Here is a 19,059-nt window from a genome sequence, read left to right as displayed (position 1 = left end):
CCAGTTGCTTTCAATTTTCTTTTAAGCACAAGCCACACAGTAGGACATACATTTTACATCTGAATCCAGGACTCACACGTGTTCATCTGAAGAGTTTCACGGAACAATACTTAATTCTTACTACAAGCAATGCACTCTGATATTTTATACTTTATTTTATTTTACTTTTTTGAAATTCCCTAAATGGATTGTACAATCCAATGACAGGTTGCAACCAGCAATTTAAAAAAACACTGAATGTAGCCCCATCTTGGAAAGGTGAAGGTCAGTAATCTCCACACTTCTTTGTTCATATGCCACTGAGTGAAACATTTTTGAGCATGCACTCCCCACTTTTGTACATTTATAAATTATATACTTGTGCTCTCTTGATCCATATATCAAATATTAGTAAAACTTCATATTTTTTTTTTACATTTCAGATGGAAAAATGTAAATAAAGCTTCTAACATTTCTTCCAGCTCCCTAATGGATCATCTTAACCCAGGCTTCAGGAGGGCATGCTCCACCTTCAAGGCACCCCGAGAGGTGGAATGAACAGCCCAAGGTCACACGGCTGGCTCCAGTGAGGCAATTTTGGGGTTTTTGCTTGTTTGTTTGTTTTATTTTGGCTGCTTTGGGTCTTCGTTGCTGCACACAGGCTTTCTCTAGTTGCGGGGAGCGGGGGCTACTCTTTTTGCGGTGCACAGGCTTCTCATTGCGGTGGCTTCTCTTGTTGCGGAGCACGGGCTCTAGGCATGCGGGCTTCAGTAGTTGTGGCTCACAGGCTCAGTAGTTGTGGCGCACGGGCTTAGTTGCTCCACAGCATGTGGGATCTTCCCACATCAGAGCTCGAACCTGTGTCCCCTGCATTGGCAGGCGGATTAAAGTTCTTAAAAAGTAGGTAGATACTTGTGAAATAGCAGGACAACATTAGCTTTCTTTTGTGATCCACTTTTTTTTTTTTGTGTGTGATCCACTTTTTTTAATCCCCAAGTGGTATAGGAAGAAATATGGGGAGTTCCGTGGTGGTCCAGTGGTTAGGACTCAGTGCTTTCACTGACGTAGCCTGGGTTCAGTCCTTGGTTGGGGAACTAAGATCCCGCAAGCCACATGGTGTGGCACCCCCCCCCAAAAAAAAGAAGAAATATGAATACTGTCACATTTTTGTCAAAAGGTAACCAACTTTCCAATGATGTAATTTCACAGAAGCCTCAAAACGGTGGTGATTCACAGTACCTATGAGATGGGCTTTTCTTGAACAAGGAAACTGGTTCCAATATCCCCATGACTTTCTAGTTACAATGACAGCTATGCCAGACAGTCTGCACAACAAGACCCTCAGGGAGAAGTTCTGCTGCTAATTTCATTGCGTCCAGTTCCTGGTAAATAAGGAGAAGTGAGCAACAGACACAGGGCTATTTCCCCCTCTTTGTGGTGAGCTGTAGTGACTGAAATTTTTGGATCCCCAAAGAGGCAGGAAACAGGGTCTGCTGTTCCCCAGAGGGCAATTTTGTCTCTGTTCCTACCACAGAACATCATCACAAGGCTCAATTAGGCAGCAGGCCTGTGACCCACTATGGCTCTCACGCACACATAGACAGAGGTTTGATTGGCAACAAGGTTCAGAACAATTATATGGCCACTAGAATGATTATAACTTCCAAATACTATAGAATGAGAAACCCCTAACTTAAAAAAAAGACATAAGGCTAGCTGACTGCTTCTGAATAGTAAATATCTCGCCCCCAAAGACAGCACTTGTAAAATTACAAAAAAGAAACTTTAAAAACACAAGTGAGGGGCTTCCCTGGTGGTGCAGTGGTTGAGAGTCAGCCTGCCGATGCAGGGGACACGGGTTCGTGCCCCGGTCCAGGAAGATCCTGCATGCCGCAGAGCGGCTGGGCCCGTGAGCCATGGCCGCTGAGCCTGTGCGTCCGGAGCCTGTGCTCCGCGACGGGAGAGGCCACAACAGTGAGAGCCCCGCGTATCGCAAAAACAAACAAAAAAACACAAGTGATTGCTTTACGTGGGGTGGAAAAAATTTTCAAGTTGGATGGAAAAAGAAATCTTCGTTTTAATATTAACCTTGGAATTTTGCAAATAAAAGCAGACCCAGTTCCTAGTTCAGAAAGGGGGATGCTTGGAGGCTAATCAGCCTTGGAAAGAGCTCTGTGGGATTGCTAGCCTCGGGGCACAGGGAGAAGGAGTAGCAAAACGGGCGCTTGCCCCAGGACAGACAATCAGACTAGGCTCCCTCTTTGTTTCTCTCCCACACTCCAGCCCAACTTTCAACCACTGGTGTTTCACTCTGTGTAGGCCTGTCCGTGTCTGCTTTTTCTTTCTTCCTCTTTTTTTTTTTTTTTTTCTTTTTTTGGCTGCTGTTTTTTTCTAGTTCGTCTCACTCACCCTCTAACTGGCCATAAGGTAACACGAAAATATATTTACTTTTGTTAAACTTATTTAACATATACAGGTTTTGGAACTTCCCTGGCAGTCCAGTGGTTAAGACTCCACGCTTCTGCTGCAGGGGACATAGGTTCAATCCCTGGTCAGGGAACTAAGATTCCGCATGCTGAGCGGTGCAGCCAGAATAAAATAAAATAAAATATACAGGTTTCCCAATATTAATTTTTAAAGTCATTGATCTGAACGCAGTAGGTTCTCTTGTGAAAATTGTGTTTGTTTTGAATTTGCATGTGGTCTTTGATCTATGGTTTTGTGCCCTAGAAGGTCAGTGGTTCACTCACAAGAGAAAAAGAATTCTCCGTGCCCCTGATTGAGCTTAAGGAATTGTGCAAATTCAGTATAAAGCGGACTTAGGGAACACTTTAATTAGTTTTGTGTGGTCTCCACCTGGTGGTTGGAAAGCAGAACACAAACCCTTAATGGAACTGGAAAAAAGTACTCATTTCAGTTCCTCCCTGCAAGTACAGAATCCACAAATAATAAGCATTGACTGTGTTTCTTCAGTGTCGGTCTCCCTGATGAATTGTAAGCTACATGAGGACAAGAACTGTGGCTCTGCTTGTTCACTGCTATTTCCTCAGAGCACAGGGCCTTACCTACAGTAAAATCCTCAATAAATAGATCATGAACAAACCAATAAGTGAAAAGCACTTGATATAGTTTAACTTCCAATGTCTTTACTGGCCCTCCTATTGCTCTCGTTCTTTTAATATACCATAATTACGCTTTTCGTATACTCTTTTTTCATATTTTAATATTGCAGAGAAATCCAGATGAATCATTCAACTTGGTGTCCTGTGTTCACTGTCACCCAGGAGGCAGCTGCGACAGGGTTGTCATTGCCTGTGCATCCGTGTACTTGGTGATGGCTGTCCATATGATCTCTTCTGCTGAGTTGTGTGCTTTGTCCTATTGGATGTATTAAGCTTTATTGCCCTTTAAAATGTCTTCAAAATGTTTACAGTATGATTCAATATTGAAACAAGAAGTCATCGTATACAAAGAAAGCCCTAGTAGCAAAGGTGTGGTACTTAAGTTTGATATTTGTAAAGCAAATATAAGTTGTTGAAGGAATTATTGCAACTAATTTTTTTGCAAAGCAACAAGCGCCTTACTATCTCTCCCCCCTTCCCCTTTGGTAACCGTAAGTGTGTTCTCTGTGAGAGAACTATTTCTGTGTCTGTGAGTCTATTTCTGTTTTGTAAATAAGTTCATTTGTATCATTTCTTTAGATTCCACATAAAAGAGATATGATATTTGTCTTTGTCTGACTTACTTCACTTAGTATGATAATCTCTAGGTCCATCCATGTTGCTGCCAAGAGTAGATGAAGAGGAATTTACATTTTGTTAAGGAGATATATGTAAAAGATTGCCTGTCACCTTGCTACTCAAGAAGTGGTGTGCAACCAGCAGTGTCAGCAGCCTCTGGAAGCTTATTAGAAATGTAGAACGTTAGCCCCATCGCAGACCTACTGAATCAGGTTCTACATTTTAACAAGAGCCCCAGGTGATTCATGTGCCCAGTCAAGTTTGAGAAGTACTGCCTGCCATATCACACTCCAGGAAGGGCACCTGCATGAATCTGGAGACCTTGCCGAAACCTTCAGAAGAGATGAAAGAATTGCCAAAGACATGAGAGATTAGTGTAACCAATTACTGCATAAGGACTTCAGCGGAGACACTGTGTCATAGTTTAATTGGCAGCATTCTTTTTCGTTCTTAGTGATACATAATGTAATGGTTCTTCCTACAATTGGGGCATCTTGGACTTGATGAAATACAGTCGTATTGGTTCAAGACCTTTCTTTTGCTCTAAATTATGGTGGTCACGGGTGTGGAGACCCAAGAGGAGCGCATTTGTCACAATTTACAGTCATTCTAGCAGCAACCTCAAATCAATCATGTTTTTCAGTTTCAGCTCTTGGGAAAGCCCAGATTAAAGCATCGGTGGAGCAGAGAGAGAGAGACAAAGGGCCCTTCTTTGGGAGAAGAACAGTAATAAGCCACATCTTCACAGGTGATCAAAGTGAGTGAAAAAATACAATGGCTGGAGATTGATGCAGGGATTCAAAAGGAAGGGAGCTAGAAGAGAAATGATATGCAAGAATACTCTTCATTTTGAGAGGTAAGTCTTCTTTATACTTTTCAGCTAAAAATTGTTGATATTACTCATTCTTCATCATTCTGGTCCACAATGGGGACAGTAAGTAAAAATGAATAGAACTGGGGAGAAATGCAACAACTGGCTCAATGCTAACAACCAGGATTGTTTTTCTTAAGCATCTCTGAGCTTTTATATGTGCCTCCATAAGTAACTGTAAAATGTATGCCAGTATACTCATTTCAAGCCGTTAAATATGTTACTTGATGTTATAGGGGTTAATTTAAATGCATGGGCTCTGAAGCTATCAAGGTTCATACCAGCACCAACACTTACTCTCAGTGTGACTTGGGGAAAGATAATTTCTCTGGGACTCAGTTTCCTCATTTGAAAATAGGAAAAACAAAAGCTGCTTTAAAAACATAAGGAGTAAAGCACTGAGAATAGTGTCTTGTTGGATATAATACATGGCCAATAATTATGAGATGTGGTTCTGACATTAATAGTATTACCATTGAGCTTTAATTCTCAAAGTGTAGTCCCTAGACCAGCAGCAATGGCATCACCTGGGAATTTGTTAGAAATGCAAATTCTAAGCCCGACTCAGGCCTACGTAATCAGAAACTCTGGGAGTCATGCCTGCAATGCTTTGTTTCAACATGCCCTTCAGGTGATTTGACATGGGCTACAGTTTGAGAACACCTGCTCTTTAGTAGCCGTGATCTGAAGTTTGGGTTCCTGACTCTTTAGCTGTTATGAAAAGAGCCAATGGAGGCACTGAGTCTACTTATACTCTTGTGCGGGTCCACTCTGAAGGCTTGTAACACTGTACTTAAATTGGAATGAGTGAGAGATTGAAGAACACGTCGTAGTAAGGATCAGGCTACACAAAGAAGAGAAGCCAAATGAACAGGAAAGCAAAGTCCTGGACGAGGTGCTCAAATCACAGCTAGAGGAGAAGCTTGGATGGCAAGATCTAACACATGAGCATAGGGCACCTGCTACAGCAAATAATCAGTTAGGAACAAGAAGGGAAAATGTGCCAGAGAAAAGATGAAATGGCCAGAGATGACAAGGTGGCTGAGTTGCAAAATATCACGCTTCACTTGGGTGCAGTGAGACACTGAGAGCTACTGTGAATTCTGTTTAGTTATTGCTTGGGGACGGGTGCCTTTAAAATCTAGGTTACTGACAATCAAGATATTGACGAGGTCTGTAGCTAACTGCTAAGGCCAGCTGCATTTGTTACCTTCTGGGGTTGAATTCCCCCCTGGTAATTTGGAGCTAGTTTTCTTGGCTATTTGACCAGGGATGCCTGGCCTTGGCTCCCATTCTTTTGATGCGTCTGATCTTTATGTGCTCCTCTTGGCAATGATGAAGCATGACCACTAGAAGTGCTTTAAAGCAGTAAGGTATGGTTTACCGAACTTTAGACGTTGCTGAGGAGTAGATTAGAAACTCAAAGTCACATGTCCAAATGCTGCTTTTTCATTTTTTGTAGTCTTAGAGAAAATTTTGCTTTGTAGCATGTCAGTTTCACTAAAAGAAGTGAAAAGCCTCTCCCACCCCTTTTCTCTCTTCCCCTCTCACTGCCCCCAGGCCAGGAATAACCCTCTTTCCTTATCTCCTATTAGATCTGGATATTTCCCTGATTAAAACATAAATCCCCGAGGACTATTAAAATGCTTACCTGGGGGCTTTCCTGGTGGCGCAGTGGTTGAGAGTCCGCCTGCCGATGCAGGGGACACGGGTTCGTGCTCCGGTCCGGGAAGATCCCATATGCCGCGGAGCGGCTGGGCCCGTGAGCCATGGCCGCTGAGCCTGCGCGTCCGGAGCCTGTGCTCCGCAACGGGAGGGGCCCCAACAGTGAGAGGCCCGCGTACCGCAAAAAAAAAAAATGCGTGATTAAATTGATCACACAATACTTTGCAAACATGTAATGTTCCATAAAATCTCAACTAGAAAGAAATTGTATCTCTGATAAGTGGCTATATTTGATGCTACCCCATAACCCCCTACTCTGTTCTCAAGTAAACTAGCCAAGTAATTCATATTGAGATAGATAGTAGGCACAGAAGAACTGGGGGGCATACAAGGAGGCTAATGCAAGTGATCAGAGGGTTACAGAATCTGACACAATGTACTAGGAAAGACTTTCTTCTAAGACCGTATAGCTGCTTAGAATAAATACACAAATACCTGAAGTGGCCCATAATCCCTTGTCTATTTACTTCTTCAAAATATATGTTGTCTTCAAGTCACAAAAATATTTAATATAGCAAAAATAATCCAAAAAGTCAAAAGGTGGAAACAACCCAGGTGTCTGTCAATGGATAAATGGATTTTAAAAAATGTGGTATATACACACAGTGGAATATTATTCATCCTTAAAAAGGAAGGAAATTCTGGCACATGCTACAACATGGATGAACATTGAGGACATTATGTTAAGTGAAATAAACCAGTCACAAAAGACAAATGCTATAATGATTCCACTTGTATGAGATATCTAAATTTGTCAAATTTATAGAAACTGAAAGTAGAATGGTGGTTGCCAGGACCTGGGGGGAGAGGGAAATGAGGAGTTATTATTTAATAGGATAGATTTTCAGTTTTGCAAGATGAAAAATTTTCACAACAATGTGAATATACTTACTGAACTGTACACTTAAAAATGGTAAAGATGGTAAATTTATGTTGAATGGCTAAATGGTAAATTATGTTATTATGTGTATTTTACCTCAATTAAAAATAAAAAAGAAATGCAAAAATTATAGAAACAATCCAAAAGGCTAAAGTGTCACTCACATAAGAACCCTACATTTTTTTCTTTATATTTGGCACCTAAAACATGTTGGACAGTGGCTATTAATGAAATAATACTGTTTTAATTTTGCTGAGGAAAAAACAAAGCCCAGAAAGAGTAGTTGACCTGCCTGAGGTTGTTACCAAACCAAACTTGGGTCCGCTCGCCTGCACACAGAAAGCCAATATACTAACACTGGATTGTAGTGAAGGAAATGTGCAGCGTTTATTGTAAAGGAGCCAATGCAAGGAGAACCGGTGGCTCATGCTCTAAAACCCCCAGATCCCCGAGGGGTTTCAGCAAAGCATTTTTAAAGGCCAGGTGAAGGACGGGGGTGTTGGGGGTCCTCAGGGTATGTGATCAGCTCCTGTACAATTCTCTGATTGGTTGATGGTGAGGTAACAGGGTGGTGTTACAAGGGTTAACATTTTCCATCCTTACGCTCCAGTAGGCCTGGGGCAATGTGCTCATGGTCATCAAGTAGTTAACATCTTCCATTCGGTGGAGGTTTTCACATCTGTAAAACAACTCAGGAAATGTGCAGCAGATGTATTATCTAGGTACTTCAGAGACGAGCTAAAGCAGAGGATATGGGGAAGGGGTCTGCCCTGGGAAGGAAGGCCCCGTAGGGTTTTGCTGGGTTACAAGATCACCCAAAATAAAAACTAGGTAGTCTGCCTCAGCATCTGCTTTCGTAAATGCTGAACTAAACAGCTTTCTTTCAACAGAAAGAGAAGAGTTTAAGAAGAAAAATCTCCTTGTCAATCCAGGGACACCACTGCTGTCCTGCAGATCAAGGGAGGCACTGCCACTGTCCCCATGAGTACATCTAATGTCTGGACGTGTGAACAAGATTATCCTGTGAGACATGGTAAGCAGCTGCTGCCTGTTAGATCTGAGAAGGGGACAAGGAGAGATGGGCTTGAATTTCATCAGAAGGATTTGGGCTAAATACAAGAAATTTCTGTCTGCAGAATTAACACGGTGAGGGTTCTGGAAGGAGATGGTAGAATTCTCTGGGATGGTTTTTCTGGAATGTTGTTGGTGCAATCCTGTGCAAGGTGAAAGGATGAGGGAAAACCATTCATCCAGGGCTCGTTTAACTCCGTGATTCTTTAAACTAAGATGATTCACATTCTCAGGAGTTGAAGCTGAGGTCAAAAGGATCCCCTGTGGTTACCAACTCACCTGAGAACAAGGAAGAAGAGGTGAAGTTGTGGTCAAGAAAATTTACCACAGTATGTGTGTGTGTGTGTGTGTGTGTGTGTGTGTGTGTGTGTGTAACACACAGGAGTGGAGCCAGGCCTGAGACTAGGCTAAAGTAAAGGCAAATATAATACCCCCTTTTAACTTTAGGTTTTAGATATGACTATGGTTCCAAATTTCCCACAATGAACAAGTATTACCACCTTAATCAGGAGAGAAAAAACCCTTCCAAATAATCTTATAAGTAATAACAGAGTGGAGAAGAACATGGCCCCTGTCAAAGTGGATGAAGAGTCACAGGCTTGTATAGTCTTTCCCTTGTCTAAATGTACTTTATTTTAGCACCATATTAAAGAAAAATAAAATTAAATCTCCACTTCACTCCATGCATGAAAATCAATTTCGGTTACATTAAAGAAAACATGTTTAAAAACACACAGAGAGGAATACCAGGAAAAATATAGAATATTTGTATACCTCTAGATGAGAAAGGCCTTTCTTAACATGACACCAATGCTCCAAATCCTAGAAAAGCAACTGGCAGCTCTACATCCATAAAAATGAAAAACCACCAAGATAAACAGTGGTTCTGGAAAATTTTTGACAAACCGTATGTCTGATAAGGGACCTATATGTAGAATATTAAAGGAACTATTACAACTCAACAATAAAAAGACAACTCATGTTTTTAAAATAGGCAAAGGATCTGAATACACGTTTCTCCAAAGAAGATATATAAATGACCAACCAGTACATGAAAAAATGCTCAACGTTTTTAGCCATCAGGGAAATGTCAGTTAAAACCAGAATGAGATACCCTTTCACACCCACCAGGTTGGCTAGAATCAAAAAGGCAAATAATAACAAGGGTTGGTGAAGATGTGGAGAAATTAGAACCCTCATACACTGCTGGTGGACATGTAAAATGGTGCATTTTCTTCGGAAAACAGTCTGGCAATTCTTCAAACAGTTAAATGTAGAGTTACCATATGATTCAGTTAATTCCACTCCTAGGTATATGCCCAAGAGAAATGAAAACTTATGTCCACTGTTCATACAAAACTTGTACACAAATGTTCATAGCAGTGTTATTCACAATGGCCAAAAGATAAAAACAACCCAATGTCCATCAACTGATGAATGGATAAATAAAATGTAGTATATCGATACAGTCGAATATTTTTTGGCAATTAAAAGAAATGAACAATTGATATACGCTACAACACAGATGAATCTTGAAAACATGAAAGAAACTAATCACAAAGGACCACATATTGTGTGATTTCATTTAGATGAAATGTTTGAAATAGGCAAAGCTATAGAGACAGAAATTAGATTAGTGGTTTCCTAGGGCTAGGAGAATGGAATGACTGGGGGTAAAGGCTGAGAGGTCAAGGTTTCTTTTTGGGATAATGAAAATGTTCTAAATTGATTGTGGTGCTATATGCACAACTGTATGAACATACTAAAAACAATTGTACACTTTAAATGGGTAAAGTATAAGATATGTGAATTATATCTCAGTAAAACTGTTTTTTTAAAAGAATGTTCATAGCAACTTTATTCGTAATAGCAAAAAACTGGAAATAACCCAAGTGTCTACTGACAGTACAATGGATAAATAGAAATTGTACTGTACTCACACAGTAGAATAATACATAACAATTTAAAAGAATAAACTCTTGCTATATGCAAGAATGTAGGTGAATTTAACAGACATAAAGTTGAGTGAAATAAGCCAGACATAGGGTGAAAGCGATCAAATGTATAGTGATGGATGGTAACTAGACTTTTGGTGATGATCACTTTGTATTAAACACAAGGTGTCAAATCATAATGTACACCTGAAATGTATGTGATGTTACATACCAATTTTACTGCAATAAAATTTTTAAAATTTCTTTTCCTTAACTGAAGTATAGTTGATGTACAGTAATATTATATGTTACAGGTGTACAATATAGTCATTCACAATTTTTAAAGTTATATTCCATTTATAGTTATTATAAAATATTGCTATATTCCCCATATTGTACAATAGATCCTTGTAGCTTATTTTATACCAAATAGTTTGTACCTCTTAATCTCATACCCCCTTTATTGCTCCTCCCCCCTTCCCTCTCCCTACTGGCAACCACTAGTTTCTTTTGGCTATTCTCTGTATCTGTGAATCTGCTTCTTTTTTGTTATATTCACTAGTTTGTTGTATTTTTTAGACTCCACATGTAAGTGATATCATACAGTATTTGTCTTTCTCTGTCTGACTTATTTTACTTAGCGTAATGCCCTCCTAGTCCATCCATGTTGCTGCAAGTGGCAAAATTTTGTTCCTTTTTATGGCTGAGTAGTATTCCATTGGATATACATACCACAGCTTCTTTATCCATTCATCTGTTGATGGACACTTAGGTTGTTTCCATGTCTTGGCAGTTGTAAATAATGCTGCTATGAACATTGGGGTTCATATATCTTTTTGAATTAGTGTTTCTACTTTTTTGGGGTATATAACCAGGAGTGGAATTGCTGGATCACATCATAGTTCTACTTTTAGTTTTTTGAGAAACCTCCATACTGTTTTCCACAGTGGCTGCACCAGTTTACATTCCCACCAACAGTGTAGGAGGGTTCCCTTTTCTCCACATTCTTGCCAACATTTGTTATTTGTGTTCTTCTTGATGAGAGCCATTCTAACTGGTGTGAGGTGATATCTCATTGTGGTTTTGATTTGCCTTTCCCTGACAGTTATCGATGTTTAACATCTTCTCATGTGCCTATTGGCCACCTGCATTTCCTCTTTGTAAAAATGCCTATTCAAAAATTCTGCCCATTTTTTAATCGGGTTGTTTGTTTCTTTGATGTTGAGTTGTTTGAACTGTTGGATATTAACCCCTTATCGGTCATATCATTTGCAAATATTTTTCTCCCAGTCCATAGTTGTCTTTTCGTCTTTTTAATGATTTCCTTTGCTGTGCAAAAGCTTTGAAGTCTAATTAGGTCCCATTTGTTTATTTTTGCTTTTATCTTCTTTGTTTTAGGAAGCAGATCAAAAAAATATTGCTACGATTTATGTCAAATAGTGTTCTGCCTATGTTTTCCTCTAGGAATTTCGTGGTTTCTGCTCTTACATTTAGGTCTTTAATCCATTCTGAGTCTATTTTTATATATGGTGGTAGAGAATACATTCTTTTACATGTAGCTGTCCAGTTTTCCCAGCACCATTTATTGAAGAGACTGTCTTTCTCCATTGTTATTCTTGCCTGCTTTGTCACAGATTAATTGGCCATAAGTGTATGGGTTTATATCTGGGCTCTCTATTCTATACCATTCATCTCTCTGTCTGTTTTTTGTGCCATACTGTTTTGACGACTATAACTTTATAGTAGAGTCTAAAGCCAGGCAGCATGATTCTTCTAGCTCTGTTCTTCTTTCTCAAGATTGTTTTGGCTATTTGAGGTCTTTTGTGTTTCCATGTGTTTTGTGTTTCCAAATTTTAAGATTATTTGCTCTAGTTCTGTGAAAAATGCCATTGATGTTTTGATAGGAATTACATTGACTCTGTAGATTGCCTTGGGTAGTATGGTCATTTTAACAATATTAATTCTTCCAATTCAACAACATGGTATATCTTTCCATCTATTCCTTCAATTTTTTTCATCAGTGTCATAGTTTTCCAAGTACAGGTATTTTACCTCCTTAGCTAGGTTTATTCCTAAGTATTTTATTCTTTTTGATGTAATGATAAATGGGATTGTTTCCTTTATTTCTCTTTCTGATAGTTTGTTGTTAGTGTATAGAAATGCAGCAGATTTCTGTATATTAATTTTGTATCCTGCAACTTTACCTAATTTATTGATGAGCTCTAGTAGATTTCTGGTGGCACCTTTAGGATTTTCTATGTATAGTATCATGTCATCTGCAAACAGTGACAGTTTTACTTCTTCCTTTGCAATTTGGATTCCTTTTTTCTTCTGATTGCTGTGGCTAAAGCTTCCAAAACTATGTTGAATAAAAGTGGCGAGACTGGGCATCTTTACCTTGTTCCTGATCTTAGAGGAAATGCTTTCAGCTTTTCAACATTGAGTATGATAGCTTTGGGTTTGTCATATGTGGCCTTTATTATGTTGAGGTATGTTACCTCTACCCCTACTTTCTGGATAGTTTTTATCATAAATGGATGTTGAATTTTGTCAAAAGATTTTTCTGCCTCTACTGAGATGATCATGTGGTTTTTATTCTTCAATTTGTAAGTGTGGTGTATCACATTGATTGACTTGTGGATATTGAGAAATCCTTGCATCCCTCAGATAAGTCCCACTTGATTATGGTGTATGATCCTTTTAATGTATTGTTGCATTGGGTTTGCTAACATTTTGCTGAGGATTTTTCCATCTATGTTCATCATGATATTGACCTGTAATTTTCTTTTTTTGTGTGGTATCTTTGGTTTTGGTATCAGGGTGATGGTGGCCTTGTAGAATGAGCTAGGGAGTGTTCCTTCCTCTGAAATTTTTTGGAATAGTTTCAAAAGGATAGATGTTAACTCTTCTCTAAATTTTATAGGATTTTCCCTTGAAACCATCTGGTCATAGACTTTTGTTTGTTGGAAGTTTTGTTTGTTTGTTTGTTTGTTTGTTTGCGTTACGCGAGCCTCTCACTGCTGTGGCCTCTCCTGTTGTGGAGCACAGGCTCCGGATGCGCAGGCTCAGCGGCCATGGCTCACAGGCCCAGCCACTCTGCGGCATGTGGGATCTTCCCAGACTGGGGCATGAACCCGTGTCCCCTGCATCAGCAGGCGGACTCTCAACCACTGTGCCACCAGGGAAGCCCTGTTGGAAGTTTTTTAAATCACAGTTTCAATTTCAATGCTGTGGTTGGTCTGTTCATATTTTCTATTTCTTCCTGGTCCAATCTTGGGAGAGAGTACAGGTTCAGTAGTTGTGGTGCACGGGCTTAGTTGCTCCGTGGCATGCGGGATCTTCCAAGACCAGGGATTGAACCCGTATCCCCTGCATTGGCAGGTGGATCCTTAACCACTGAGCCACCAGGGAAGTCCTCTTTTTCTTTTTTGTGTGTATATCTATTATAGATTTTTGGTTTGTGGTTACCATGGGGTTTTTGTATAGTAGCCTATATATAAAAATGATTGTTTTAAGTTGCTGATCTCTTAATTTCAAATGCATTTTAAAACCTTGCATATGTACTCTCCTCCCCTCATGATTACTGTTTCTGATATCATATTTTATATTTAGTTTTGTGTATCCCTTAACTGCTTATTGTGGATATAAATAGATGATTTTATTACTTTCGTCTTTTAACCTCCCTACTAGCTTTGTGTGTGGATTATTTCCTACCTTTACTGTATGTTTGCCTTTACCGGTGAGTTTTTCATTTGTAATTTTCTTGTTTCTAGCTGTGGCCTTTTCTTTTTCACCTAGAGAAGTTCCTCTAACGTTTGTTGTAAAGCTGGTTTAGTGGTGCTGAACTCTTTTAAAGATTTAATTTAATTTTTATTTTTTTGGCTGCATTGGGTCTTTGTTGCTGTGCATGGGCTTTCTCTAGCCATGGTGCTACTCTTCACTGCAGTGCATGGGCCTCTCACGGCGGTTGCTTCTCTTGTTGCAGAGCACAGGCTCTAGGCACACGGGCTTCAGTAGTTGTGGCTCGCAGGCTCTAGAGCACAGGCTCAGTAGTTGTGACACACAGGCATAGTTGCCCCGCGGCATGTGGGATCTTTCTGGACCAGGGATCAAACCCGTGTCCCCTGCATTGTCAGGCAGATTCCCAGCCACTGCGCCACCAGGAAGTCCCTCTTTTAGCTTTTGATTGCCTGTTAAGCTTTTGATCTCTCCAACAAATCTGAACAAGAGCCTTGCTGGTAGAGTATTCTTGGTTGTAGGTTTTTCCCGTTCATCATTTTAAATACATTGTACCACTCCCTTCTGGCCTACAGAGTTTCTACTGAAAAATTAACTGATGGTATTATGGGAGCTCCTTTGATGTTATTTGTTGCTTTTCCCTTGCTGCTTTTAATATTCTTTCTTTTATCTTTAATTTTTGTCATTTTAATTACAATGTGTCTTGGTGTGTTCCTCTTTGGGTTCATCCTGTACGGGATTCTCTGCACTTCCTGGACTTGGGTGACTGTTTCCTTTCCCATGTTAGGGAAGTTTTCAGCTATTATGTTTTCAAATATGTTCTCAGCTCCTTTCTCTCTCTCTCTTCTCCTCCTGAGACCCCTGTAATGCAAATATTAGTGCACTCAATGTTGTCCCAGAGGTCTCTTAAACTGTCCTCATTTCTTTTCATTCTTTTTTCTTCTTTGTTCAGCGGCAGTGATTTCCACTAGTCTGTCTTCCAGATTACTGATCTGTTCTTCTGTATCATTTAGTCACCATTGATTCCTTCTAGTGTATTTTTCATTTCAGTTATTGTATTTTCCATCTCTGTTTGGTTGTTCTGTATATTTTCTAACTCTGTTAAAACCCTCTACTTTTTGCTCTGCACATCCATTCTTCTCCTGAGTTCTTTCATAATCTTTACCATTATTACTCTGAACTCTTTCTCAGGTAGATGTCTATCTCCACTTCCCTTGGTTCCTTTTCTGGGGTTTTATCTTGTTCCTTCATCTGAAACATGTTCCCCTGCTGTCTCATTTTGTCTAAGTTGCTATTTGTATTTTTATGTTTGTGGTAGGTTAGTTACATTTCTCAACCTTGGAAAAGTGGCCTTCCACAGGAGATGTCCTATGTGTCCCAGCAGTGCACTCCCTTCTCATCACGCAAGCTATGTGCTGTAGGGGTTCCCCCTAAGAGGGCTGCACAGGCCCTTCTGTTGTGGCTGGCTGACTATGTTGGTGGTCTGGTAGAATTGATTGGCCCCTAGCCCAGTTGGTTGTCTAGCCCTGCCTTGTGTGAATGCTTGTGTGTTGGTTGTCTGGCCCTGGCTGCTGGTTAGTGTGTCCTGGCCACAAGGTGGCTGACTGCAGAACCCCAGAGGATTCCAAGGCTAGTGCTTGCTCACCAGTGGGCAGAGTTAGGGTCCAAAGACTCCAGGGCTCTTGCCTCCACACTGGTGGGTGAAGCCAGGTCCTGGGGTTGGTGCTGGACTCCTGGCAGGCAGAGCCAGGTCCTGGAGTCTGGATTCAGGACCCAGGGACCCAGAGCTGGTTTCAGATTTCTGTGGGTGGGGGGGGGCGGAGGTGGGGGGAAAGAGCAGTGGCAGATCCTGATGCAGTAGGGTATGGGGTCCAGCATGTCATGAAACTTGTGTTGGCCTGCTAGTGGGCAGGGCTGGGACCCAGCTGGTCCCAAGGTACAGTCTGGCCTGCAATGCGCAGTCTGGGTCTGAAGGCTGCACAATTGTAGTTTTCTTGCATCTGGTGTCTGCTCCCTGGTGGGAGAGGCTAGTCTAGAGGCTAGTGTAGGCTTCCTGGAGGGCCAGGCTGGTGCCCACCCGCTGGTAGGTAAAGCTTGTTCTTGGCCCTCTGGTGGGCACAGCTGTGTCTAGAGGGTCCAGGAAGTCTTTAGGCAGTCATTCTGCTGATGGGTGGGGCTTTGTCCCCACCCAGTTAGTTGTTTGGCCTGAAGCAGCCCAACACTGGTACCTACAGGTTGTTGGGTGGGGCCAGGTCTTGGCACTAATGAGCTAGAGGAAGGATTCCAAGATGGTGGCCACTAGTAGCAGTGTCCACACCGTAGAATGCTCCCAAATATGGCTTCCACCAGAGTCTATGTCCCCAGCATGAATTTCGGCCACCCCCTCACCCCCGCTTCTCTGGGAGTCTTTCCAAAACCAGCAGGTAGGTCTGGCCAAGGCTCCTATTAAATTATTGCTTTTGCCCTGGGTCCCAGTGCACATGAGATTTTGTGTGTGCACTGTAAGAGTGAAGTCTCTATTTCCCATAGTCCTTTGGGACTCCTGAAATTAAGCCCTGCTGGCCTTCAAAGCCAAATGCTCTGAGGGCTCGTCTTCCCAGTGCAGGACCCCCAGGCTGGGGAACCCTACGTGGGACTCAGAACTCTCACTCCTATGGGAGAACCTCTGCACTCTATTCTCCAGTTTGTGAGTGACACTCGATTATACCGTGAGTCTGCCCCTCCTACCCATCCTTCTTTATGTCTTTGGCTGTAGATCTTTTCTGGTAGGTTCTAGTCTTTTTCATCAATGGTTGTTCTGCAGATAGTTGTGATTTTGGTGTGCTCGTGAGAGGTGAACTCAGGGTCTTTCTATTTTGCCATCTTGGCTGATCAAACTCATCAATAAAATTTTTTTAAAAAAGAAACCAGGCAGGACTTCCCTGGTGGTCCAGTGGTTAAGACTCCATGCTCCCAGTGCAGGGGCACGGTTTGACCTTTGGTCAGGGAAGATCCTGCATGCTGCATGGCACGGCCAAGAAAAAAGAAAGAAGAAGAAACCAGACAATAAACAGTACATGTTGTATGATTCCATTCAGTGGCAATAGAAGTCAGCAGTGGTTGCCTTTGGGGTATTTCCCGGGAACAGGCATGAGGCAGACTTTTGAGATATTAGAAATGCTCTATATCTTATACAGAGTGAAGTAAGTCAGAAAGAGAAAAACAAATATCGTATATTAACACGTATACGTGGAACCTAGAAAGATGGTACAAATGAACCAGTTTGCAGGACAGAAATAGAGACACAGATGTTGAGAACAAACGTATGAACACCAAGGGGGGAAAGTGGCGAGGCAGGGAGAGGTGGGATGAACTGGGAGATTGGGATTGACAGATATACACATATATATACAATATGTATAAAATAGATAACTAATAGGAACGTGCTATATAAAAAATAAATTAAATTAAATTTAAAAAAAAAAGAAATGCTCCATATCTTGATCTGAAAGATGGGTACAAGAGTGTGTGTGGATGGATATATATGTGAAATCTCATTCAGCTGTACAACAAATATTTGTTCACTTTATGTAAGTTAAATCACAATTTTTTTATATAAATTTATTTATTCTATTTATTTTTATTTTTGGCTGTGTTGGGTCTTTGTTGCTGCACGCAGGTTTTCTCTAGCTGCGGCGAGCGGGGGCTACTCTTCGTTGCGGTGCGCAGGCTTCTCCTTGCGGTGGCTTCTCTTGTTGCAGAGCATAGGCTCTAGAGCACAGCCTCAGTAGTTGTGGCACATGGGCTTAGTTGCTCCCCAGCATGTGAAATATTCCTGGACCAGGGCTCGAACCTGTGTCCCCTGTGTTGGCAGGCGGATTCTTAACCACTGCGCCATGAGGGAAGCCCCTAAACCACAATTTTAAAAAACTGTGAAGAATTAGATAAATGAAATTGAAAGCACAATCCCACCAGTCTAGTTAGCCTGAGAAATTTCTTATCACTAAATCAAACTGGGTCATAATGCTTTTCTGCTCTGTGTATTTTTAACTTTTCCCCCTTCAAGGCTGCCTTCAGTTGTCAGTTATAACTGATTTCAAGTAGATAAAATAGAGGTGATAGGGAGAAGGACGGGAAGGGAAAGGAGGGGAGGAGAAGAGAAGGAAGAAGAGACCCTGGAAGTTGAAATATCTCTATGCCCCGAGCCCAGCTGCTCTCTAGTTGCCAAGTTTTGTTTTTCCTTCCTTTCAAGTCATTTCTCTTCATATTTCAGAGCTCAGACAGTGCATGAAATTGTAGAATTGCTTTCTCCTGAGGCTGAGACATGCAGTTTCCTGTCAATCAAATCTCAACTTTTTCACGCTTGCTGGCCCCCCTTTCCCCACATATGCTCTTTCCCTGCACTTGTAGAGAAGGCCAAACATTGTATGTTTTTGTCCACTCCAGGACTGGAGTGTAGGCTTCTGTTTCTACCACTCCAGCCGGTGAGGAGGCAAAAGTTAAGATATGAGAGACCTGGGGCAGGAAATAGGGTGCCCTGTGGCCTCAGGGAATGCACTGATTTACAGAAATAGTGGTGGGTCCCACTCAGTTTTGGAATATGGTCCTTTAGGTGTCAGAAGCTTTTCCTCTGTGGTGGAGGGCTCCATCTCTTTCCAATTGAAGGCTTATTGGGAAGGAGTTTGGGAGGAGACAAGCCTTTGTGTATGAATTCTCATTACAGAGTCAGATGATTAACATTCCTTTGCTGTTTAGGGGTTTTCCCTTCATTATTCCCTAATCACACCCCTTTGTAACATCATAGGTGTTACACCTACACATACCTGCTAGGAGACAGTGTGGAGTTAATCCCAGTTCTGTGACTAACAACAGAAAACAGAAAAAATATTCCTGTTTACCTCACAGGACTCCTGCTAAAAGATCCAAAGACATATTTTTGAATATTTACATTAAGAGAAATACCCTGATCAGATAATATATGTGAAAACTTTCTAAACTGATAGAGGTTACACAAATGATCCTTTTACTTCTATTATGGAAGTCTTCTAAAAAATTACAGTCTTCTATAAAGTAAGTGAAAGCATTGGGACAACTTCTGCCTAAGGGGCCTTTGAAATGAGCCTAACAAATTCCAAAGGCTCC

The sequence above is a fragment of the Stenella coeruleoalba genome (genome assembly GCF_951394435.1).
Source record: "Stenella coeruleoalba genome assembly, chromosome: 5".
Taxonomy (NCBI): domain Eukaryota; kingdom Metazoa; phylum Chordata; class Mammalia; order Artiodactyla; family Delphinidae; genus Stenella; species Stenella coeruleoalba.
Note: the sequence above shows the minus strand (reverse complement) of the source record.